The sequence below is a fragment of the Salmo salar genome, chromosome ssa05 (genome assembly GCF_905237065.1).
Source record: "Salmo salar chromosome ssa05, Ssal_v3.1, whole genome shotgun sequence".
NCBI classification, from domain to species: domain Eukaryota; kingdom Metazoa; phylum Chordata; class Actinopteri; order Salmoniformes; family Salmonidae; genus Salmo; species Salmo salar.
The window spans coordinates 6,328,836-6,353,432 of record NC_059446.1 but is presented as its reverse complement, the minus strand read 5'-3'; the positions used below and the strand labels follow the sequence as shown (position 1 = coordinate 6,353,432).

The following is a 24,597-nucleotide window of genomic DNA, read 5'->3' as shown; positions in this document are numbered from 1 at the left end:
TAACGTATCATACAAAATGGAGTCTCTTGGATTTCCGTATGGAATAATAGGAAATGCTCTGAGATATAAAGCACTTTGACAGGGAGGAACGATCAAAAGTACGCTACAAATACAACACAGCAAGAATCTGATTTGTTTACATCATTCACTTGCCAGGGTGAGTGCCTGTCCCTTCCAACACATGCTGACAAGATCTAGCCTACACTACACAGTCCAACACACACATTGGGGACAGACAACCCATTGTTTCATTAATGTCAACTCCTCGAACATCCCACCCCTGTAATTACATAAGCCATGTCTGTGCTGTATCAACCTCCACCTACGCAGACGGTGTAGGCCTATGTTACACCATGCTTTAGATTCTAACGGACAATTACGTCCGTTTTCAAAGGGACCCTAATTCATCAAAAAGACTGTGTTGAGTGCATCCCAAATGTCACCCTATTCCCTACATAGTGCACTACTTTTGACCAAGATCCAGGGTGCCATTTGACTGTGAAGATAAACTATCCAGTGTTCAATGTTCATTCCTGACCTTTATGGAAAGAACGTTCAGATGAATACTGTACAGAAAAACATATTTTTTTCAAAGGTTTGCTGAGTGATTGTGCTGTACCATGTTTAAATATATATATATATATATAGTGTGCAAATAGAGTGTGCAAAGATGTCATCAAGGTAAAGGGTGGCTATTTTGAAGAATCTCAAATCTCAAATATATTTTGATTTATTTAACACTTTTTTTGGTTACTACATGATTCCATACGGGGTGGCAGGTAGCCTAGTGGTTAGAGTTTTGGGCCACTAACCGAAAGGTTGCTGGATCGAATCCCCGAGCTGTCGTTCTGCCCCTGAACAAGGCAGTTAACGCACTGTTCCCAGGCCGTCGTTGTAAAAAAAACTGGCCTGCCAGGTTAAATAAAGTGTGTTATTTCATAGCTTTGATGTCTTCACTATTATTCTACAATGTAAAAAATAGTAAAAATAAAGAAAAAACCTTGAATGAGTATGTTTGTCCAAACTTTTGACTGGTAATACACTACCGTTCAAAAGTTTGGGTATATTATTTCAAATTTTTTCTCTGGGAAGTGCCGTAAGTAAGCATTTCACTGTTTGTCTGTGTTTGCGAAGCATGTGACAAATAAAATGTGTATTGATAGAAACATGGAAACAAACAAGACAGAAGATACAGTATGAACAATATTTACACCAAAGATGATGTTGTCTCTTGTTTTGCAATGAAAATCCCTCTCTCTCTCTCTCTTTCTCTCTGTCTCTCTCTCTGTCCCTCTCCCTCACTCTCCAAGAATGCACATGCTTTTGAAATGACATATACCGTAATTGACGTAATTCTAGATATGAATCAGATCATAGCTATGAGATGTAGATTCTATTCATATACTGCTGGTACATTAAAACCCAACAAGCACAGCCAGTCCAGCTAAAGGGAGTTACTTTAACAAGGCAACTACGCAGACCTACCGAATCTGCAATGTCAAAGTGTGCATCCCAAATGACACCTTATTCCCTACATAGTGCAATACTTTCGACCATGGCCCATCAAAAGTAGTACACTACATAGGGAATAAGGGTGTTATTCAACAAAGACGGCTTGATCGAATTAACTCATGAAGATCAAATTCCACTCAGGTCAACTGACACTGCTAGCTAGTAATACAATCTAAAACGAACCCGTATTACCATGACCAAAATGTATTCTAAGTAAATCAAAAACAGAGAGTGTGAGTGTGTGTGTGTGTGTGTCAACACGCCATGTGAGAGATCGAACGCGCAAACACCACACGTGACACACCCGAGCCCTCCAAAATTGCATTCATCAGAGGAATTAGAAATCATCAAAAGGTTCTACAGCTGCACCATCGAGAGCATCCTGACTGGTTGCATCACCGCCTTGTACGGCAACTGCTCGGCCTCCGACCGCAAGGCGCTACAGAGGGTAGTGCATACGGCCCAGTACATCACTGGGGCTAAGCTTCCTGCCATCCAGGACCTCTGTTTATTATCTATGTATAGTCACTTTACCTCTACCTACATGTACATATTACCTCAATTACCTCAACTAACCGGTGCCCCCGCACATTGACTCTGTACCGGTACCCCCTGTATATAGCCTCCACATTGACTCTGTACCGTAACACCCTGTATATAGGCTCCACATTGACTCTGTACCGGTACCCCCTGTATATAGTCTCCACATTGACTCTGTACTGTAACACCCTGTATATAGCCTCCACATTGACTCTGTACCGGTACCCCCTGTATATAGCCTCCACATTGACTCTGTACCGGTACCCCTGTATATAGCCTCCACATTGACTCAGTACGGTACCCCCTGTATATAGCCTCCACATTGACTCTGTACCGTAACACCCTGTATATAGCCTCCACATTGACTCTGTACCGGTACCCCTGTATATAGCCTCCACATTGACTCAGTACGGTACCCCCTGTATATAGCCTCCACATTGACTCTGTACCGTAACACCCTGTATATAGCCTCCACATTGACTCTGTACCGTAACACCCTGTATATAGCCTCCACATTGACTCTGTACCGTAACACCCTGTATATAGCCTCCACATTGACTCTGTACTGGTACCCCCTGTATATAGCCTCCACATTGACTCTGTACCGGTACCCCCTGTATATAGCCTCCACATTGACTTTGTACCGGTACCCCCTGTATATAGCCTCCACATTGACTCTGTACCGGTACCCCCTGTATATAGCCTCCACATTGACTCTGTACTGGTACCCCCTGTATATAGCCTCCACATTGACTCTGTACCGTAACACCCTGTATATAGCCTCCACATTGACTCTGTACTGGTACCCCCTGTATATAGCCTCCACATTGACTCTGTACCGGTACCCCCTGTATATAGCCTCCACATTGACTTTGTACCGGTACCCCCCTGTATATAGCCTCCACATTGACTCTGTACCGTAACACCCTGTATATAGCCTCCACATTGACTCTGTACTGGTACCCCCTGTATATAGCCTCCACATTGACTCTGTACCGTAACACCCTGTATATAGCCTCCACATTGACTCTGTACTGGTACCCCTGCATATAGCCTCCACATTGACTCTGTACCGGTACCCCCTGTATATAGCCTCCACATTGACTCTGTACCGGTACCCCCTGTATATAGCCTCCACATTGACTCTGTACCGTAACACCCTGTATTTAGCCTCCACATTGACTCTGTACTGGTACCCCTGCATATAGCCTCCACATTGACTCTGTACCGTAACACCCTGTATTTAGCCTCCACATTGACTCTGTACTGGTACCCCTGCATATAGCCTCCACATTGACTCTGTACCGTAACACCCTGTATATAGCCTCCACATTGACTCTGTACTGGTACCCCCTGTATATAGCCTCCACCTTGACTCTGTACCGGTACCCCCTGTATATAGCCTCCACATTGACTCTGTACCGGTACCCCCCTGTATATAGCCTCCACATTGACTCTGTACCGGTACCCCCTGTATATAGTCTCCACATTGACTCTGTACCGGTACCCCCTGTATATAGCCTCCACATTGACTCTGTACCGGTACCCCCTGTATATAGCCTCCACATTGACTCTGTACCGTAACACCCTGTATTTAGCCTCCACATTGACTCTGTACTGGTACCCCTGCATATAGCCTCCACATTGACTCTGTACCGTAACACCCTGTATTTAGCCTCCACATTGACTCTGTACTGGTACCCCTGCATATAGCCTCCACATTGACTCTGTACCGTAACACCCTGTATTTAGCCTCCACATTGACTCTGTACCGTAACACCCTGTATATAGCCTCCACATTGACTCTGTACTGGTACCCCCTGTATATAGCCTCCACATTGACTCTGTACTGGTACCCCCTGCATATAGCCTCCACATTGACTCTGTACCGGTACCCCCTGTATATAGCCTCCACATTGACTCTGTACCGGTACCCCCTGTATATAGCCTCCACATTGACTCTGTACTGGTACCCCCTGTATATAGCCTCCACATTGACTCTGTACAGGTACCCCCTGTATATAGCCTCCACATTGACTCTGTACCGGTACCCCCTGCATATAGCCTTGTTACTGTTATTTTATTGTTGCTCTTTAATTATTTGTTATTTTTCTATTTTCTTCTGGTTTATTTTTAATTGTATTTATTTATTTTTTTACTTCAGTTTATTTTAGTATAAGGTCTACACTTGTTGTATTCGGCGCATGTGACAAATAACATTTGATTTGATGAAAACTATGCTGCTTTAACTCTCTAACAAGCCCTATTATTATTGTTGGTACTCAGAGTTATTTACAAAAGCAGAGGGAGGGGGGTTACCAACAGATCCCGGCTCAGAGAGAGAGGAGAGAACACAGGGAGGGGAGGGGAGGGGAGGGAGAGAAGAGAACACAGGGAGGGGAGGGGAGGGGAGGGGAGGGAGAGAAGAGAACACAGGGAGGGGAGGGGAGGGGAGGGGAGAGAACACAGGGAGGGGAGGGGAGGGGAGGGGAGGGGAGAGAGAAGAGAACACAGGGAGGGGAGGGGAGGGGAGAGAACACAGGGAGGGGAGGGGAGGGGAGGGAGAGAAGAGAACACAGGGAGGGGAGGGGAGGGGAGGGAGAGAGAGAAGAGAACACAGGGAGGGGAGGGGAGGGGAGGGGAGAGAACACAGGGAGGGGAGGGGAGGGGAGGGAGAGAAGAGAACACAGGGAGGGGAGGGGAGAGGAGGGGAGGGGAGAGAGAGAAGAGAACACAGGGAGGGGAGGGGAGGGTGAGAGAGAGGAGATAACACAGGGAGGGGAGGGGTGGGTGAGAGAGAGGAGAGAACAAATGGACGGAATGGGTGAGAGCAAGGGGGTGAGAGAGAGGGAGAACATGGGAGGAGGCCCTAACTGTTCCAGGGCCAGTTCCTGTGGAATGTCAGCCTAGAAGTAAACTTGTCGTCATGCCAGGGACCTTAAAACCACAGACAGCTACTTTACAACCTCTGTAGAAAACAGAGAAGAGGAGAACTGTTTAAATGTTCCAGTTATTTATTAGTGAATTTCATTTAAGATTTCCAGTCCTTCTGTCCATTAACTACACAATGTTATGTTTCTTCCAACTTGCTTTCGCTTGAGACAATCTCCTCACACTACAGATCAAATCAAATTGTGTTGGTCACATACACATGTTTAGCAGATGTTATTGTGGGTGTAGCGAAATGCTTCTAAAGACTGGAAAGGAGACAGGGATAAACACTATAGGAAAGGAGACAGGGAAGAACACTATAGGAAAGGAGACAGGGAAGAACACTATAGGAAAGGAGACAGGGATAAACACTATAGGAAAGGAGACAGGGAAGAACACTATAGGAAAGGAGACAGGGAAAGACACTATAGGAAAGGAGACAGGGAAGGACACTATAGGAAAGGAGACAGGGAAGTACACTATAGGAAAGGAGACAGGGAAAGACACTATAGGAAAGGACTGAAATATGAGCAGGAAGAGGAAACAACTGTTAAGTACCGGAATCCAACTCTTAACATCAAAGAGACACAGATCAGGAGGGAAACTACGGTTTGCATAATTGCTGTAATGTAACGTCACATGACCAGCTGGTTGAGGGGTAAACAAAACTGTATTGCTGTAATGTAACGTCACATGACCAGCTGGTTGAGGGGTAAACAAAACTGTATTGCTGTAATGTAACGTCACATGACCAGCTGGTTGAGGGGTAAACAAAACTGTATTGCTGTAATGTAACGTCACATGACCAGCTGGTTGAGGGGTAAACAAAACTGTATTGCTGTAATGTAACGTCACATGACCAGCTGGTTGAGGGGTAAACAAAACTGTATTGCTGTAATGTAACGTCACATGACCAGCTGGTTGAGGGGTAAACAAACAGTGAACAAGACGTGTTCATGGAATCATACGACAGACAAGCAGTCATAGAAAGCAGAAACAACAACAGTCAAACAACTTATCTTTCTTCCATTTCTATCTCTCTGTGCCTTGAGTGCAAAAAAAAATAAATCTACTTGTCGAAGGGCACACCGCACTCGAATCAAATCATTGAGCTCATCGAAATGTGCTCACGGGAGACATGAAAGTCAATATTTGGGCACAAAAACTGTCAAAGAAGAAAATTGTGGGGAAGGAATGGGAGAGAAGGAACGGGAAGGGTATGAGCGTCATACATCATCATTGTAGTTTGCTATGTAACTGTGCTATGAGAGAAAGCCTGCAGGGAACACGAGGACAGACCACCCGACCAGAAAGCTTCTGGTTTCTGACAATGGCAGCTCCTAACCAGTTAGCTAACCCGCCTCTTTCTGACCACAGAACATTTCTGTATACGCCTGTTTCCTTTCTCCCTTATTGGCTATATTGTCTACGTGCGGTTTGGCGGTTTGGTATTCCTTAGACTTGGGACACAAAAAATGTATCTTGCCGCAGCTGCTACTACCAACAGTTAAACAGTGTGATCTGGCAGTGCTTGACTTGCCATTTCGTATTAAAGGTGGGGGGCTGGACTAAACAGGTGGTCGAGCAATGGCAGAGGGGGTAAAGAGGAGGCATACACAGAGGGTCAGATTTCTCCAAGCCAGGCCTTTCACAGCTGAATGGAGACATGACCTTCCAGCTTCAAAGAAGGTTCTGTGACAAACATTCCAAAAGAGGTTCTAGAGTTTGACTTTAGAATCACCAAGGTCCAATCAACAAAGACAATAGAATGCTGTTGAACAAAACAAAATGACAACAACAAGATGAACCCTATTATATTTTGTGGAGATATTCAGTTTACAGTAACTGATATGTTTTGTGTTGTGTTTAGTCTGTGTCTTGTCATCAACATCTTGGATAACTATATCTTTGAATGAAGAACACTTACGTACTTTGGATTGCTCAAGCAAGGCCAAGGGCTCTGTCTCTTTGCTTCCTGTTTGTCTGTTAACAGAGGGACACATGGAGAGAGAAGAGGAATAGGAGTTAATCACATTGATTGATCGACTAGTTAAGTTCATTCTCACGTCCACACGTCTCTCTTGTATATGTTACTCACACAAGACAGCAACCAACTTCAACACACTTTCATTCATGGCTTTCGGACAGACATAGAAACAAATTCATAAACTACGCCCGTACTTATACGGTATTGCTCCAGGGATATCTAGTCTACATGACTACGTCACATGTCTGCAGTGTGTTGCGATTGTGTCTTCCTAACAAGGACTTTCACCTCAGAGAGAATTGCTTTAATCAGCTGGAGGGGCACTCCGGAACATTAATAATGAACCTGCCTGGGTGAGAATAAAGTATTGATGGCAAAGAGTACCAATTATGTAAAACACTCCCTTAAATTATGTGTATGCAGCTACTGCTTAGCTCTGCATCATTTTACCCCCCCCCCAAAAAAAATCTATGTGATGACATTGAATCAATGTGGACAACTGATTGGATTTGCAAAAAGTTATCAACGTAAGGACATTTTAGTCTTTTTTACACCCAAATTCTTACCTAAATCCAACAACGTGGTTAAATGTTTTGAAGATTTCACATTAAATTGGCGTTAGTGGACAACTCAACCAAATGCAAATCAAAACGAGACGTTTAACTGACGTCTGTGCCCAGTGGGTAATGTGAATTATGTGGCAGACCATACCATAGCAGGCAGCCATACCATTTAAAATATGCACCACTGATCACTCAACACAACAAGATACACCGCAGGCAGGTCATTTCAGTTTCCCAACTCAACGCAAGACTAGTATGTTTAAACCACAACTTGAACACATTGCTGGACTATCAAATGGTGCCAAATCAGTCCCATACAAAAACAGTCACGAGGTATTGGCCCTTTACTTATAATGTTCCCCTGGGGAGTCAACACCTTGGCTTGTACACAGACCTCACATACCCAGCTGCTGTCTGCCGTAGGCCTAGTTCTGATGTCTGCATGTGGCTGCTAATACGTTTAGTCAAGATTCACTTTCAGTTCAGCTCTATTAACATCTTAAAAACAACTAGCGACTAGCCTTAGGCCAACCTAACAGATAGTGTTTCGCTTGAGGTTATAGCACCTTCAGAAAGTATTCCCACACCCATGACTTTTTCCACATTTTGTTTTTGTAGTGGGGAGGACAACGCCGACATTTCTCGCTTAAATCATTTTACAGACACAAAAAGATCCCACCTTGTCTGGCGTATTTTGTTTTGTGGACATTTGGAAAGTTTACTGAAAAAAATTCTGTTTCCATCAGGCCTGTCCTTGTATTGTTTTATTCGACATGAACTTTACTCACATAAACATTTTGGATGGAAACCTGCTTAGTGTCCCAATACTTTTGGAGCTCACTGTACTAGCACATGGCTGAAGGTGAAGAAATATCTGATTTAAGATTCATGACTCATACTATAAATTATCTGGAGAATTCTGATTTCCTGAATGATTACGGTCATTTTCAGCACAGCCTTTAAGCTTTGAGACGTCTATATTTTCAAGATATAATTGTATAAGCATATGCTAGCCAACTGCTTTGGTATTGATATATTTATTTTCCAATTAAACTTTGACATTTGTCTAGACAGTAAAAGCTGAACTTGGTACGTTATATTTAAAGTGCTTTCATTCCGGCTTAGTTCACAATTCCTGTTCACGTTTGAAGATTACTGCTTAGACTGGAAGAGGGTACTGTGAAACAAAGAATAGTCTTTCCTCTGGAGCAGAAACAGCACATGGTGGGACTGGATTCCTCACAGACAGGAACAGACCAGTGACAACCTGCCCCATTTACAAATTCTTTAAAGACAAGTTATTTTTTTAACAACTGTCATTATTCTGCTGCTTCCTCCCCTGTTGTTGTATACAGCTGAACTGTTCAATACTTCCAAGAAAAGTACAACAAACAACTGTTTACAATCCTAAGAGACTTTATTGGACTGTCTTCCCTCGCCACCAGCAAACATGTTGTTGTTTTGTTTTGTTTATTTGAGCCACTTTCAATTGAAAAACAGAACTCAAAGTCAAAGTTATAGTAAAGGGTAAAAATATGAAAAGCTTTCCAGGATTTTGATTGGTTACTTAACAGGCTGAACTAGTTTGAGCATCAAAGACAAACCTTTGATGCATAACACAGTTATATGTGCATATTGTTAACAAACTGGATCTAAGCTTGATTTATAGTTATGTATCACTCCGGTGTTCCGTTTGTGCTTACCTGTTGAAGTTGTAGAAGAGCAGAAACCAAGCACGTCATAGCTACATGTCGTTGTCTATAGAGATAGAGGCTGGCAACGGATCCAACAAGTGTTTCTCTCTTAACTGACCGCCAGCCACCAGTCATTTCAAACCCTCATTAAAGTCTTTCATCACAACACCACCAAGCTAAAACGTCTTCCTATCCTTACTGCTTTATTGTTGGCGCAGCTAGCTGGTTGGTTATTTCTGCCTGGTACTGAAATAGATAGGCCAGTGGTGATAAACGCCAAGCGATACGAGGTTGGATTGTCACTGTGTTTGCATAGAGAGACTCAGGGTATGGCAGCTGTCTAAACTAGCAGACACCAGCGGCGTTGTATTCATTTGTCTCCTGTCACGAAGGGGAGATCAACAACATACGTAGTAGGGCTGACCCCAATTAGTCGACTGGTCCGATTGTTTGGTCGTTAGGGTGGTAGTTGACCGCCATGCGCCTCCCAGAGTACACAACCTATGCTACACTTGTGAGAAACAAGTTTTGGTTTATTTCATTCCATTTACGAGTTTTGTCAATTTAGTCATTGTCTTTTGTTTGGAGCGCTCCAGTCAATGTTGAGTAAGGACGCGCACGCATAGAAGTAGGTCTATAGGCTACCTGGCCTGCATGCAAATGTAGGCATATAAATGTGCCCATTTGGGCATCTGATAGTATTTCTGATTGGCTTAACACACCACCACTAATGAGCTGTGGAGCTTCTCAAAGTAATGTTTTCTTTACCTCAAACAACAAGCAAAGTCTGTTTTACATCCGTTGAGAATGATAATAGTTCCTCCATGTATTTGAAAAATCTTTCCAGCTCTTTCCCTTTCAATAACCACTCAGTGTGATAGGGAAAAATGTCATGCTCTGATCCAATGGAAACATCATAAAATAGGCCTACCTGATTACTTCTTATCAGTGCTTGACTTGGACTGAATTAGGTTCCGGTACTCATTTTGGGTGCTGGTACTGTATATATTTAGGTGCAGGAGCTCCACAATAATTTTTTGCTAATTCTATCAGAGGAATAGAGCAGTAGAACATTTGAGGTGCTGGTACTCAGCTCCAGTGAGCTCCTCCCCAAGTCAAGCACTGCTTCTTATCGCTTGCGCAAATAGCCTACAGCTGTGTCTGTCCCAGGCTCACTGGCGTGGGAAACTCTGAGGGCCCAGAATATTTTATACAATGTTGCAAGCTTCAGCCAACACAAGCTAATAGTTGATAAAAATGTTTCAAGTTCGTTGCAGACAGGCTGAATATGATTTAACAGATATTTATTTTTATGAGGATATTTTCTACCTGCAGGCTGCAATGTTTATATTTGTTGGATTTATATAGGCTATTTTTTACATAGTTAGCAATAGCAATAGAAGTTACATTTTAGGTTTGTATCATTTTCATTTAGATTTGGATGGAATTTTGATGAACCTCATGAACAACGATTTTGAGATATGAATAAGTTATTATGAATTAAATTTCACAAACATTTGCATATGAAAACCATACCTTGCACGCAGATCAGTTGAAATGGTAAGATAAATTGGCATTCCACATGAGAAACGCTACCAACTCCTTATGGAGCCTAGTACCGGCAACTTCAGGAAAGTAACGGCAGAATCTGTTAAAGCCAGTATGAGCAGCAGGAGGAGGATGGTCAGGTTAAATTCTTTATTTTTTTCTGGTTATCTAGATCTCTGGCGCCCTCTTGAGGCATTTGTCTTATTTAATCAATCCGTAAGCTTAAAGCATCAGACAAGCTCAATGCATCGAGTTGATTTCATTAAAACACATAGGGTGTGTCTATATATAGAAAAATAGACATTGAACAATGTTGGCCAATCGATTGGTCGAAAGAATAGACGACTTTGTGGGCTCTGTATTCCATTCAAGGAAGCAGATTCAGGTAAGGTTGATCTGATTTGCATTGGTTGTTTTAATGTCTGTTTGGAAACATGTTCTGACTAGATAAATGGATATTGTCAATGGTGCTATTAACATAGGAAAATGTCAACCTTGACTTGCATTGACTAGTTACATGGGCATCACACATCCAAAACACTATTTACAATTGGTCACACCTATGTGGTAAAGCGAACGCCATTAGTCAAAGCAAGGCGACTGGAATAACAGTTACAGAAATATTCTGAGAAGTGTGGGGAAACCTTCACCTATCATAGTACTGTTTTTGGAAACTAGTTCAAGGTCACTGCAAAACTAAGCTGAACAAATCTCAGGTAGGTTTAATCCAGAAAGGAAACAGTGTGGGCCCCAGACTACTGCTGACCATCACAAGCACAGCAGTACACACAGAGGGGTGGTCAGCGTTAGCTAGCTTGCTAGTGACAGATAGCCAAGTGGTTAGAGCATTGGACTAATAACTGGAAGGTTGCAAGATCAAATCCCTGAGGTGACAAGGTCAAAATCTGTCTTTCTGCCTCTGAACAAGGCAGTTAACCCACTGTTCCTAGGCTGTCATTGAAAATAAGAATTTGTTCTTAACTGACTTGGCTAATTAAATAAAAGGTCAAATAAAACATTTTTTAAAATGAAAGCTGTGTAGGGATGTGCAGGGCTGGCTTGGGAATTCGACTGACTAGAATAGATGCATCACAATACCATGTCAGGAAATATTGATTGTACCCTTGAGTGTACTGTCAAAATGTCTGAGATCTGATGGGCTTTTCCCCATTCTAGTCAGTCAAACAAATATGTGTATTTCTATGTGCCTCCGGTCTTTTCACCATCTCAGCTCTAGCTTGTTTGCTATTGGATCGGAGCAACGGGCTAGGCTTTGGGTCCTACCTCAGGCAGTGCTTGCTTGCTAAAGGAGCAACAGGCTAAAGGGCTAGGTGCTGTGCTACGATGCTGGGCCCCACCCTAGCCTCCAGCCATGTCTCAGCGCTAGCAGTTAGCTTGCTAAGCGATTGGAGCAATAAGCTACGAGGCTATGCCCCACCTTAGCCCCCAGCCCTGTCTCAGCCCTAGCAGTTAGCTTGCTAAGAGATTGGAGCAATAGGCTGCAATGCTGGGCCCCACCCTAGCCTCCAGCCCTGTCTCAGCGGTAGCAGTTAGCTTGCTAAGCGATTGGAGCAATAGGCTACGAGGCTGGGCCCCACCCTAGCCTCCAGCCCTGTCTCAGCCCTAGCAGTTAGCTTGTTAAGAGATTGGAGCAACAGGCTACGGGGCTGAGATCCACCATAGTCTCTCAGTTCTAGCTAGATTGCTAGGAGAGCAACCAACGTGCTAGGCAACAGGGCTGGGTGTTGTGCTGTGCTCTAACGGGCTGAGCAGGCCAGGCCCTGGGATGGGTGTTGTGCTGTGCTCTACGGGGCTGAGCAGGCCCCACCCTGCCTCTACCACATTCCTTGATAGAGTTGTCAGGCCAGCTGGAACAGAGCCTAGTCTCTCCTCTCCTCTGTCTCTCTCTCGCAGTGACTAACTCCAAAGAAATGTCCTCCACTCACTCTACCCAGCCTCTTCGTGTGCTGCCTGCCACCCAGAGCATGTCAGCACAGGGTTCAGCCACAAAACAGAATCACTTTTTTCTTTCTTTATTTCTTAATACTGTTGGGTTGTGCAACTACAATCATCATCACTGAATGGATCTCTGTACATGATTGTGCCAAGGAGCCATATAGACACTCCAGTTTAGTAAATACATAGTGAGATAGTCTTGTCTCTGAAAGAGGCAGTGAAAGTGAATGAAACCAGAGCGCAAAGGATCTGAAAGGATCTGTCAGTCAAGACAACAATAAACAATAGATTGAATGGTGACTGTGTTAAGAACACTAATAAAACAATGAAGTGTGAAACCCTGGTGAGTGAGTGGCAAGATTTGGTTAAGGATCTATGGGCCATGGTTAAAAGTAGTGCACTATGAAGGGACTAGGGTGCCATTTGGGATGCATATTTAGTTGCGGAATTTTTCCAATGTTATCAAACAGAATTGTCTCAATGTTTTCCTCCTTCCTTTATTGAAGGGGTGGACTGATCAGCTGACAAAGCAACATTTGCTACCACTAACTGGCGTGACTGGTTTACAGACCAGAGAGAGAAATGGAGAGAGAGAGAGGTTTTACATAAACAAAGAGAAATATGTTTAGATTGACAGAGGCAAATGTGATTTTTCTACAGTACATGGTGTGTGAAACCTCAAAATCAAATAACATAACATTGTTCAATAACTGAACATGAAATTATTTATTACACTGATTTGCAAGTGGAATATATTTTGCTTCCAACGCGCATCAAAATGCACCAACAACTAAGGATGGCATACAAGTATTGTTTTAAAAGAGTGCAAATAAGTATTGTTATTTATACTGTAGGCTGTTGTTGTCTGACCCAAAGTGGCAGGAACACTGTTTATTGCTTGTGTGAATGTCACCAGTGGCTAATGGTATTTACAGGCTTATATCACACCTCCATTTTAATCTTAAAGTGATGGAGCTTTGTAAATCACCATTTAATACCTGAAATGTTATTACATTCTATAGTTATTGTTGACATTAATCATTATAACGTCTTCCAGTGACATGACATATTGATATATAGTGTTTAACACACCTGGAACCTTTTGACGTTTTGCAACTTTCTGCACATTCTATAGACTGGCGGTTTTATTTCAGAGTACAAGAACAACTGTGATTGGAAACAAGTGCTGAGAAGGAGGTAAACAAATTACAGTTTAAAAAACATATGTGAGCCAGTATCTGTTGCCAGTAAGATAACAACCTCAACAAAGCAAAATATAAGTCTAAATTAACATTCCTCGCACTGCCACAATGATATTTAGGCACTCCATTCCAAACAACATGTACGTACAGATGTAGGATCTTAATTTGACCCGTACAACAGGAAAATAATCCTACAGCAACGGGAAATGTGAATGATTGTGTGGATTATAATTAAATGTACATTTTTGTAGGGGTTGATAAATGTTTTGTTTAGTTAGGGCAAATGAAGTCTGACTTTGTGGAAATTACAAATACTTTTTAAACCTTGAATACACTACAAGTTTGCAAACTTGTAGGGTGATCAACAACAGGGTGATCAAATTAAGATCCTATATCTGTACACCACATGTCAACTCTAGTCAGAGCTGTATAAAGGGAGTTGGAAGGCGGTTGCACATATGCAAGGTTGTGTAAGGTTTACAGCGTGAGTACTGTCGGGTTTTTCTGTGTTTCTTAGTTGTTATCTTTGTGATAGTGAAACCACTATCACCTAGGATGTCTGTTAACACATACTAGATTAAGGCACCATTTCTACTGAGTGACAATTATACACCTTTCAAACCAACTTTCCAGCTGAAATAATACATTTCATAAAAAAGATATATCAAATGTCCTAAATCAAAGATATACACAAATAAAAACATCTGATTCAATTGCTTTAGAAAGGGGCACATGACAGGGATGTCCTCTCTCCCCCCTTCTGTTTGCACTTGCAATTAAACCGCTTGCAGAAGGAATTAGACAGGATCCAAACGTAACAGGTATCAGTATTGGTAAACATGAATATAAGCTAAACTTATTTGCAGATGATATGTTGATATACCAGACCAATATTGAAAACTCAATGCCTCCGTTGCTAAAAAATATTATCAGAATACTTAAAACAATTATGGCAATAGGGGAAAAAAATGAATAACTCATGATCTACAGCAATCCTTTAAGTGGACCAAAAAAATATATTAAATACTTAGACGGTTAATAAGTGACAACAAACAACAAATATTTAAAGATAACTTCATCCCATTATTCAACAAGTTGAAAGCAGATCTGAATAAATGGAACAAACTTCCCATAAATCTTACAGGTAGAATAAACCTCTTCAGAATGGCATGGCTCCCAAAGTTTTTATATTTATTCTCGGTAATACCAATTACCCTACCGAAGACATTCTTTAAATAACTATACTCGGTCATAACAGACTTTATAGTGTCAAATAAAATGCATAGAATAAAAAGGAAAGCTTTATCTTCTTAAGCCTGAGGGTGGTTTTAACCTTCCAGACTTGGAATTGTATCAACTTGCCACCCAGGGCTTTTACTTACGACATATAGAGTACCAGTCAAAAATTTGGACACACCTACTCATTCAAGGTTTTTTCTTTATATTTACTATTTTCTACATTGAAGAACAATATTGAAGACATCAAACTATGAAATAACACATGGAATCATGCAGCAACCAAAAAAGTGTTAAACAAATAGAAGACAGATTCTCTATTTGGTAAAAGACCAAGTCCATATTATGGCAAGAACATTTCAAATAAGCAAAGAGAAACAACAGTCCATCATTACTTTAAGACATGAAGGTCAGTCAATGCGGAACATTTCAAGAACTTTTCAAGTTATTCAAGTGCAGTCGAAAAAACCATCAAGCGCTATGATGAAACTGGCACTCGTGAGGCCCTCCACAGGAAAGGAAGGCCCAGAGTTACCTCTGCAGCAGAGGGTAAGTTTATTAGCGTTAATTGTACCTCAGATTGCAGCCCAAATAAATGCTTCACAGTGTTCAAGTAACAGACACATCTTAACATCAACTGTTCATCCATAAACTGTTCCACATGGTAAACTAAAGCCTTCCAATTGGCTCATTCATCCCCCCTCCTCTCCTCTGGAACTATTCCCCAGGTCGTTGCTGTAAATGAAAATGTGTTCTCAGTCAACTTTCCCTGTAAAATAAGGGTAAAATAAAATAACAAATGTAAAGGCATAGAAACCATAAATGACTTGGTAATAGGAAATTATTGCCATGACAGAATTAAAAAGCAATTTTGGACCAATGTAGATATCTTCAAATACATGCAACTTGAAAGTTTCATATCAAGACATTTCAATTTGAAATCTTTTGGACATCAGAGCAATCTTGAGGAAACCTATTTCAATCAGAAAAGGATGTTCATATGATAGATAAGCTATACAAAACCTTGCAGAGAGACTATCCAACTGACAATCTCTTTGAAAAAAATATAAACTATTGGAAACAAGACTTAAAAAGAACTGATGTTGGCACAAGATAGAGGGAATGATGGAACATAACTAAGAGTTAACAAAAATGTACACATAATTCATTATAAACTAATGTATATAATGTATTACACAAGAGACAAAATTCACAAATTCTACAGCACAATGGCAGAGTCATGTCTTAAGTGTAAAACTAACAATGACTCAATAATCCGTCTGGGAATCCTATAGTCCAAAAGTTATGGGCTGAGTTTTGCCTTAGTATTAAATGTAGCCATAATGCTGAGGTGGCTTTGGCACACACTATGCTCTTAAGTTCTTGATGGTTGCTAGGCAGCGCCCATTACTACTATCATCCTGGCAGTTCTAAACTTTGCAAGGCATGTCACTTCACCCATGAAAAAAAAAAATATATATAATCTTAATCATAACTGGATGGATCCATAAAGAACTGCTGTGGGAATAAATACAACTGAACGGTGAACATATTGGAATAAAGTACGCTAATGAAATTGAAGGCATCAAATTGTTATAATACTATATAATATATATATATAATAATAATATATAATAATAGCATGTTCAACTATTTCAGCTGCATTGAGACAATGTCAGATGTTTTTTTTTCTTCTCACTAAATCTTTGTTTGGATACTGTTTAGGCTAGAATTAGAAATGTTAGCTTAGTTGAGGTGAGTGCTGCTCATGATCATCTTGTCTAGTTCGCTCGTTCATTGTCACTGATCAGAACATTTTGCCAGCATGTTGTGTAGCTAACAAGTGGATTAGTTTACTCTTCACTCGCAGCCACTTAGTAACCTAGGCCCATCTCCCGACCAAAAGACTGTGACTTGTTTTAATTCATCAATGTGATTTTGTTTCACTGAATCTCTATCTTTATATTTGGTTAATTCTCTGACTGGGCAAATAAGTGGAGGTGGTATAGCTCATCAATTCGTTTGCTTATCTATCACTAATCAGAAACATTTAGCATGTTATAATTAAGCAATAAGCCATGAGGGGGTGTGGTATATGGCCAATATACCTTAGGTATATTGTCTTAGGCACAACGCAACGCAGAGTGCCTGGACACAGCCCTTAGCAGTGGTATATTGGCCATATATCACAAACCCCTGAGGTGCCTTATTGCTATTATAAACTGGTTATCAACATAATTAGAGAAGTTAAAATTACTGTTTTGACATACCCGTGGTATACGGTCTGATATACCACGGCTGTCAGCCAATCAGCATTCAGGGCTCGAACCACCCAGTTTATAATGTAGCCTAAACCAAATGTAGATCTACTATTTTGCTTGATCGCGTAAATACAACTCCAAAAGCCCGCTGAGGATCTGAGATATGAACACGAGAATCTTGTAAATATAGATTGCTATTATTTTCTATCAGTATCATGATGAAGATACTTTCAATGTAAAACCATATGTCTGCTCCCTAACGAAGTGGAGTGAGGAAAGAGATGAAAACATGGATTTTAAAAAAAAAACATGGGCTCTGTTTCAAAATATCACCTGTTTTTTCCCCCTACGACAGCGGTTCCACACGTTGCCGTGACGACGCAAGTTGTGTTGGGGGAAAAAAGTATTATTTTATATTTTATTCTGTTATATTTCATTATATTCTTAGCCTACTATAAAATATAATTGTGTTGACTGTGATCAGTAAGTGTGTCGTGTCTGTTTAATGAACATAATAACTATTGATTTAACGTCCGCCCACATCTACTTCCACTCATAAACGTGCCGCCATGTGCACAAGAGATATAAAAAAGCTTATTACGGCAAGAATTTGGTAAAAAAAAAAAAAGGACTGTATGGAATTGGGCTCTAAAAACATTGGCAGGTTTTTTTTTTTTACAGGCAACATCCTGCAAAGTCTGTCTCTAAATGCACAGACAGAATAGTAGGGAGGAGGGTGTAGGGAGTGGCTCTCTCTGTGTACAATCGCTCTGTCTGAAAGAGATATTTTGCAATAATTATTATCATGAACATTGCTACATTTCATTATGGCAAAATAAGTCCATGAGTCAAGAGATATTTTTTTAGATTTGCTTACAGTTACACAGAGGGGGAGGAGAACCCGCTCCAGCCAACAATTTCACAAGTTGGGATCAATAACGTACTACTGTCCTACTTCTGACGGATGGACAACTGTTCCTGCTTTAGTGTACCAGTTATGAAATCTACGTGATAAATAAAAGAAAATAGGGTGGGATTAAAATGAGTTAAATGTCTCAATTATCCACAATCAGAACACCCAGGGACCAATCAGACAAAGAGATTAATCGAAGTGTTAAAATAAAAACTTGTTTGATGGGAATCAGTCCTCCTCCCGTACTCTCTCTCTCCCTCTCTCTCCCGTACTCTCCCTCTCTCCCGTACGCTCTCCCTCTCTCTCCGGTACTCTCCCTCTCTCTCCCATACTCTCCCTCTCTCTCCTGTACTCTCCCTCTCTCTCCCGTACGCTCTCTCTCCCTCTCTCTCCCGTACGCTCTCTCTCTCTCTCTCCCGTACGCTCTCCCTCTCTCTCCCGTACGCTCTCCCTCTCTCTCCCGTACGCTCTCTCTCTCTCTCCCGTACGCTCTCTCTCCCTCTCTCTCCCGTACGCTCTCCCTCTCTCTCCCGTACGCTCTCCCTCTCTCTCCCGTACGCTCTCTCTCCCTCTCTCTCCCATACTCTCTCTCTCCCGTACGCTCTCTCTCCCTCTCACTCCCTCTCTCTCCCGTATGCTCTCCCTCTCTCTCCCGTACTCTCCCTCTCTCTCCTGTACTCTCTCCCGTACGCTCTACCTCTCTCTCCCTCTCTCGCACTCTCCCTCTCTCTCTCCCGTATGCTCTCCCTCTCTCTCCTGTACGCTCTCTCTCTCTCCCGTACGCTCTCCCGTACGCTCTACCTCTCTCTCCCTCTCTCTCCCTCTCTCTCCCGTATGCTCTCCCTCTCTCCCCCATACTCTCTCTCCCCCGTGCGCTCTCCCGTATGCTCTCCCTCTCTCTCTCCCTCTCTCCCGTACTCTCTCCCTCTCTCTCGTACGCTCTCCCTCTCCTACCCTCTCTCTCCCGTATGCTCTCCCTCTCTCTCCCATACTCTCTCTCTCCCGTGCGCTCTCCCGTATGCTCTCCCTCTCTCTCTCCCGTACTCTCTCCCTCTCTCTCGTACGCTCTCCCTCTCCTACCCTCTCTCTCCCGTATGCTCTCCCTCTCTCTCCCGTACGCTCTCTCTCTCCCTCTCTCTCCCGTACGCTCTCTCTCCCATACTCTCTCTCTCCCTCTCTCTCTCTCCCGTACGCTCTACCTCTCTCTCCCATACTCTCTCCCTCTCTCTCCCGTACGCTCTCCCTCTCTCTAACGGGGAAGGTCCTAAACGCCCCTGAATGGGACCGTGAGAAGGAAATGACAAAAGGAAGTGTGCGAGAGTCTGGGCTCTTTCTGTTTCACACTGGCACAGTGAGAATGCCACTCCTCTCCTCTGCTATCAACAGTTGGCAGGGGGAAAGCTGTGGTGGCACGTTTGGTGGAGTACAATAATGAGTGTTCTATGAATTCCATGTCCACTGGATTGACAGATTACGTTAATAAATAACAAAACCAGGTCTGGGTTTGTCAGGGGGTTGTCAAGAACAATTCTGAATCTGAAGTTGGCTGTGTAGTAACTTATCGCTTACTTTGTTCCAGTCAAAATTTGACACTTACTATATTCTCTGTTTTGAACAAGTACTACCATGTCAAATGAACTGTTCAAAACACTGAACATACAGACATAGGCTATACTTTTACATACCATCCCAATAAAAAAACATTTAAAGGTCCAGTGCAGTCAAAAACGTGATTTGCCTGTGTTTTATATATTGCCACACTGAGGTTGGAATAATACTGTGAAATTGTGAAAATTATGATAATGCCCTTTTAGTGTAAGAGATGTGTAAGAAATGTTTGAAAATATTGCCTGAAATTTAACCTGTTTTTTGGTGGGATGTAGTTTTTGCCTGTCTGGTTACATCATCAGGTGGTAAATTAGTTAATAGACCAATAAGAATGAGAGTTCCAAACCTCTCTACCAATAACAGCTAGTTTTAAGTTTTCCCCTCCCCACTCAGACCACTCCCAGACAGTCCTAGCTAAATTCTTACTGGAGTAATTGCTCTTTGCTAAGAAGCTATTTTAGTTTATTTTTGATCATTTTAATTTGAAACAATCACTGTAAGGTACTTAATATTTACCCAGAAATTATTTGATATTGAGATTACATTTTTTTAAAGAGTCTGTATTGGACCTTTAAGCACGACTTGACCGACCATACAACCCTTTGCTCATAGCCGCTGTTATTATCCATCACTTCGACAGGAACAATTGGGAGAAACACTATACTTTTACAGCTTTAAGACATTTTCTGTGAGCTCGCTGGCTCTGGTGCCAGCCTGTGGCTTGTGTTCTCTGGGAGAGAGACTTTCCTTTCCCTGCTGCTCTAACAGAAGAAAGTCGGCCAGGGTGTGGCAGAAAGGGGGAAGGGAGCGATTAAAGCATTTGAATTTCCACCCAACTATTCAAAGCATAATATCAGGGGGATCTAAGTCTCTCCGTCTATAACTCTATCTCTATCTATTGGAATGGAGAAACACACAGAAGGTGGCTGTTTGGTTTTATTATAACTCTTCAAAGTTAATACACGCCTGAAGTTATAACAACGTAGCTGTTTCTGTTATTCAAACACATTCTGTATCTTTGTTACTTAATGCTCTGAGCTCGAGTAAAACACCTCTTTCACTCTGAAATGCAGAAGTTTTGATTATTTTTTCCCCTCTTTTCCTCAAGCCTGGTTTCAATTAGTAAGTATTTCCAAACCACTACATTCCATTACCATACCCCACCCCTCTCTCTCTCTTTCTCTCTCTGTCTCTCTCTCTCTCTCTCTCTCGCTCTCTCTCTCTCTCTCTCTCTCCACCCTGGCTAGAATCCCAGGATATAACGAATCGAGTTAAAACTGCAAGTGAGGAGAAAGTCGCTAGAACCCCATTCATGTGAACACCTTAAAACTTAAAACAGATGAAAACAGTTTTGGGTTTTTTTAAGTTTTAGCTAAATTGGAAAGTACAGTTTGATTTATCACACACACACTGTATACTCGTATACTATATTAAAACCGTTACTATATTATACTCTGAAAAGCGTTGGTTTTTTGGTGAAGATGGGTTAGAAGATGGTGTTCTAAGATTGCAGAGTGTGTGTCATTATGTTCTCTCTCCCATGGGTGCGCCTCCCTGAAACAGGGAGTAAGAGGGAGGGAGGGAGGGAGTAGGAGGGTAATAGTAAGAAAGTAGAACCCACACCCAAAGCATGTAGCCTATCTTAAAAGGTTTTATGGGTAACTGCCTTTACTGATAGTCATTTCTAAACAAACAATTACTCTTACTCATACAAACACAAACAAAACATTATTTAGCTTGACAGGTTTTTCATCAAAGATGATACTTGGGCGTTTTCTTTGTACATTAAAAAAAAAAAGTTTTACTGCGTGCAGGGTGATGTTAGAATAGGAGGGTCTATATCCACGTTGCTGAGATGAAGTAACAACTGAACGAGGCTATACATCTGCATGGGGGGGGTTATTTTAAAATGGGATAGATAAGCATTAAGCACAATGGAACATAAACCCCCTTTATGGGACTGGCGTCGCTCCATATGCCCCAGTCAGCCTTTATTTTGTGCGCAGTAAAAGAGAGTGAAATAAGAAGTGCGACCCAAGTCTCCGTTAATGTGTGGTGGTGACACACACCCACTTCATCTCGTGTTCTAAATTACAGAACTTTGACCGAGAAAACCAAGTAACACCACGAACCAGCACCCTTCATCTCAGTTAGTTAGCGGGCTGAAAGACTGTTATTCTTATTTTCAAAAACGTAATGTAAACGAACCTCAAACGACACGGTTGCCACGTCATTTAACAAATGCCTTACAACTTTGTGAGTTTACCAGATATGATACCATCACCATAATACACTTTTAAAATAAGCTAAATAAGAATTGTGATGAAACGGTTGTTTTACCTATGAGCAGTCTGAGTTGCAACAACTTTATCACAGCAGCTTGAGCATCTTCGGCCGTGTTCTCTTCCCCTCCTCTGTTCCAGCAGTTGATAAAAGCACGTCTTCTTCTTAACAATCAAACCTTATTTCTCTCTTATAAAAAAAAAACTTTTCTTGCTTTATCAACCCGAGTCTCCCTCGGTGTCCAGGGAGTTTTTCTCTCTCCCCTCCCTACTCACTCTCTCCCCTTAGAAAGTGCGTGTTACCTTTTTTTCTAGTCTGCGTGGCTGTTACTCCGGGCGATGCAGAATGGTTGGACATGCGAACGGGTAGGGCTACTGGTCGTGGATAGAGGGCGGGAAGGAGGGATATAGGGAGGGAGGTGAAGGGAGTGGCCGTAGTCTCCTTTTCTGGCTCTGCCCATCCAATGCAACCTGGAATCAGGGGTAGACATAACATAGTATATAAAATCCTGGAGACTAATTATGCTGAACAAAAATATAAACGCAACATGCAACAATTTGAAAGATTTTACTGAGTTACAGTTAATATAAGGAAATAAGTCAGTTTAAATAAATGAATTAGGCCCTATTCCATGGATTTCAGAACTGGGCAGGGGTGTAGCCATGGGTGGTCCGGGAGGGCATAGGCCCACCCACTTGGGAGCCAGGCTCACCTACTGGGGAGCAAGGCCCAGCCAATCAGAATGAGTTTTTCCCCACAAAAGGGCTTTATTACAGCCAGAAATACTCCTCAGTTTCATCAGCTGTCCTGGTGGCTGGTCTCAGACAATCCTGCAGGTGAAGAAGCTGGATGTGGAGGTCTTGGGCTGGCCTGGTTACACCTGGTCTGCGGTTTTGAGGCCAGTTGTATGTACTGCCAAATTCTCTAAAACGACATTGGTGGCTTATGGTAGAGAAATGAACATTAAATTATCTGGCAACAGCTCTGGTGGACAGTCCTGCAGTCAGCATGCCAACTGCATACTCCCTCAAAACTTTTGATATCTGTTGCATTGTGTTGTGTGACAAAACTGCAGATTTTAGAGTGGCCTTTTATGGTCCCCAGCACAAGGTGCACCTGTGTAATGATCATGCTGTTTAATCAGCTTCTTGATATGCCACACCTGTCAGATGGATGGATTATCTTGGCAAAGGAGAAATGCTCACTAACATGGATGGAAACAAATTTGTTGATCAAAGTTTGAGAAAAATAAGCTTTTTGTGCATATGGAACATTTCTGGGATCTTTTATTTCAGCTCATGAAACATGGGACCAACACTTTACATGTTGCATTTATATTTTTGTTCAGTATAGTATGTAATGTTACTTTGGTATGGTATGTATTTAATTTGTGGATGTCCATCATCCATTTTGTATGACGTTACGAAATACAATTTGTATAATATGTTACGAATTGCAATTCGTACAATATATTACAAATTTTGAATACCTATGATATGTTACAAATTCAAATGTTTTGTTGCTAATGTTAGCTAGGTTAGGGTTAGGGGTTAAGGTTAGGGTTAAAGTTAGGGTTAAGGTTAGGGTTAAAGTTAGGGTTAAGGTTTGGGTTAGGAGTTAGATTAAAGGGTTCAATTTAGGGGAAGTGTTAGCTAACACGCTAAGAAGTAGCACAGTATCTAGAAAGTAGTAGGTTGTTGCAAAATTGCTAATTGGCTAAAATGATGAAGTTGTCCTTGATGAGATTTGATAACGAAATATTTCAGTTGCTAGACATTCGCATTATACGCCCACCCATAAGGGACCTTCTGTCTTATGTAACCATACAAAATGTAACACATCATACTGATTTGTGTCCCGGATTTTGGTGCATTATGTTACGTCTAGTCTATGAGACCAGCCTTCCCAATGCAACAGTCATACACTGCTCCAATGACATGTAATAGAAAACTTTTCTACAACCAAAAAATGTGGTTAAAGGGGCAGTCCTTCATGGTCCAGTTCTCCAACATAATACATTTGTAACAGAGTTCTAGAGCACAGATAAACTCATGTGTTTCAAATATAACTTTTTATCCTTTAAATATAACTTTTGTCTCTTTTTCTTTGAAGAAACAATCTCTCTTGTTTCTGTATAAACTTTTGAAGTAGTTTTTGTTTGAAGCAATAGGAAAATGGCATATTTTTTTTAACCTTTATTTAACTAGGCAAGTCAGTTAAGAACAAATTCTTATTTACAATGACAGCCTAGGAACAGTGGGTTAAGTGCCTTGTTCAGGGGTAGAACGACAGATTTGTACCTTGTCAGCTCAGGGATTCCATCTTGCAACCTTCCGGTTACTAGTCCAACACTCTAACCACTA

The 24,597-nt window shown here is 41.7% G+C and overlaps 1 protein-coding gene across 1 annotated transcript in view; it reads right to left on the bottom strand.

Moving 5' to 3' along the window:
* The window catches only part of LOC106604153 (neuroblast differentiation-associated protein AHNAK), a 44,795-nt gene extending 22,185 nt beyond the window's left edge, over window positions 1-22,610 (bottom strand). The window contains 2 exon segments of the mRNA XM_045717830.1: window positions 6,915-6,966; window positions 22,292-22,610. The gene's annotated coding sequence lies outside the window, so the exon portion shown is untranslated.
* Window positions 22,611-24,597: the final 1,987 nt, after the last annotated feature.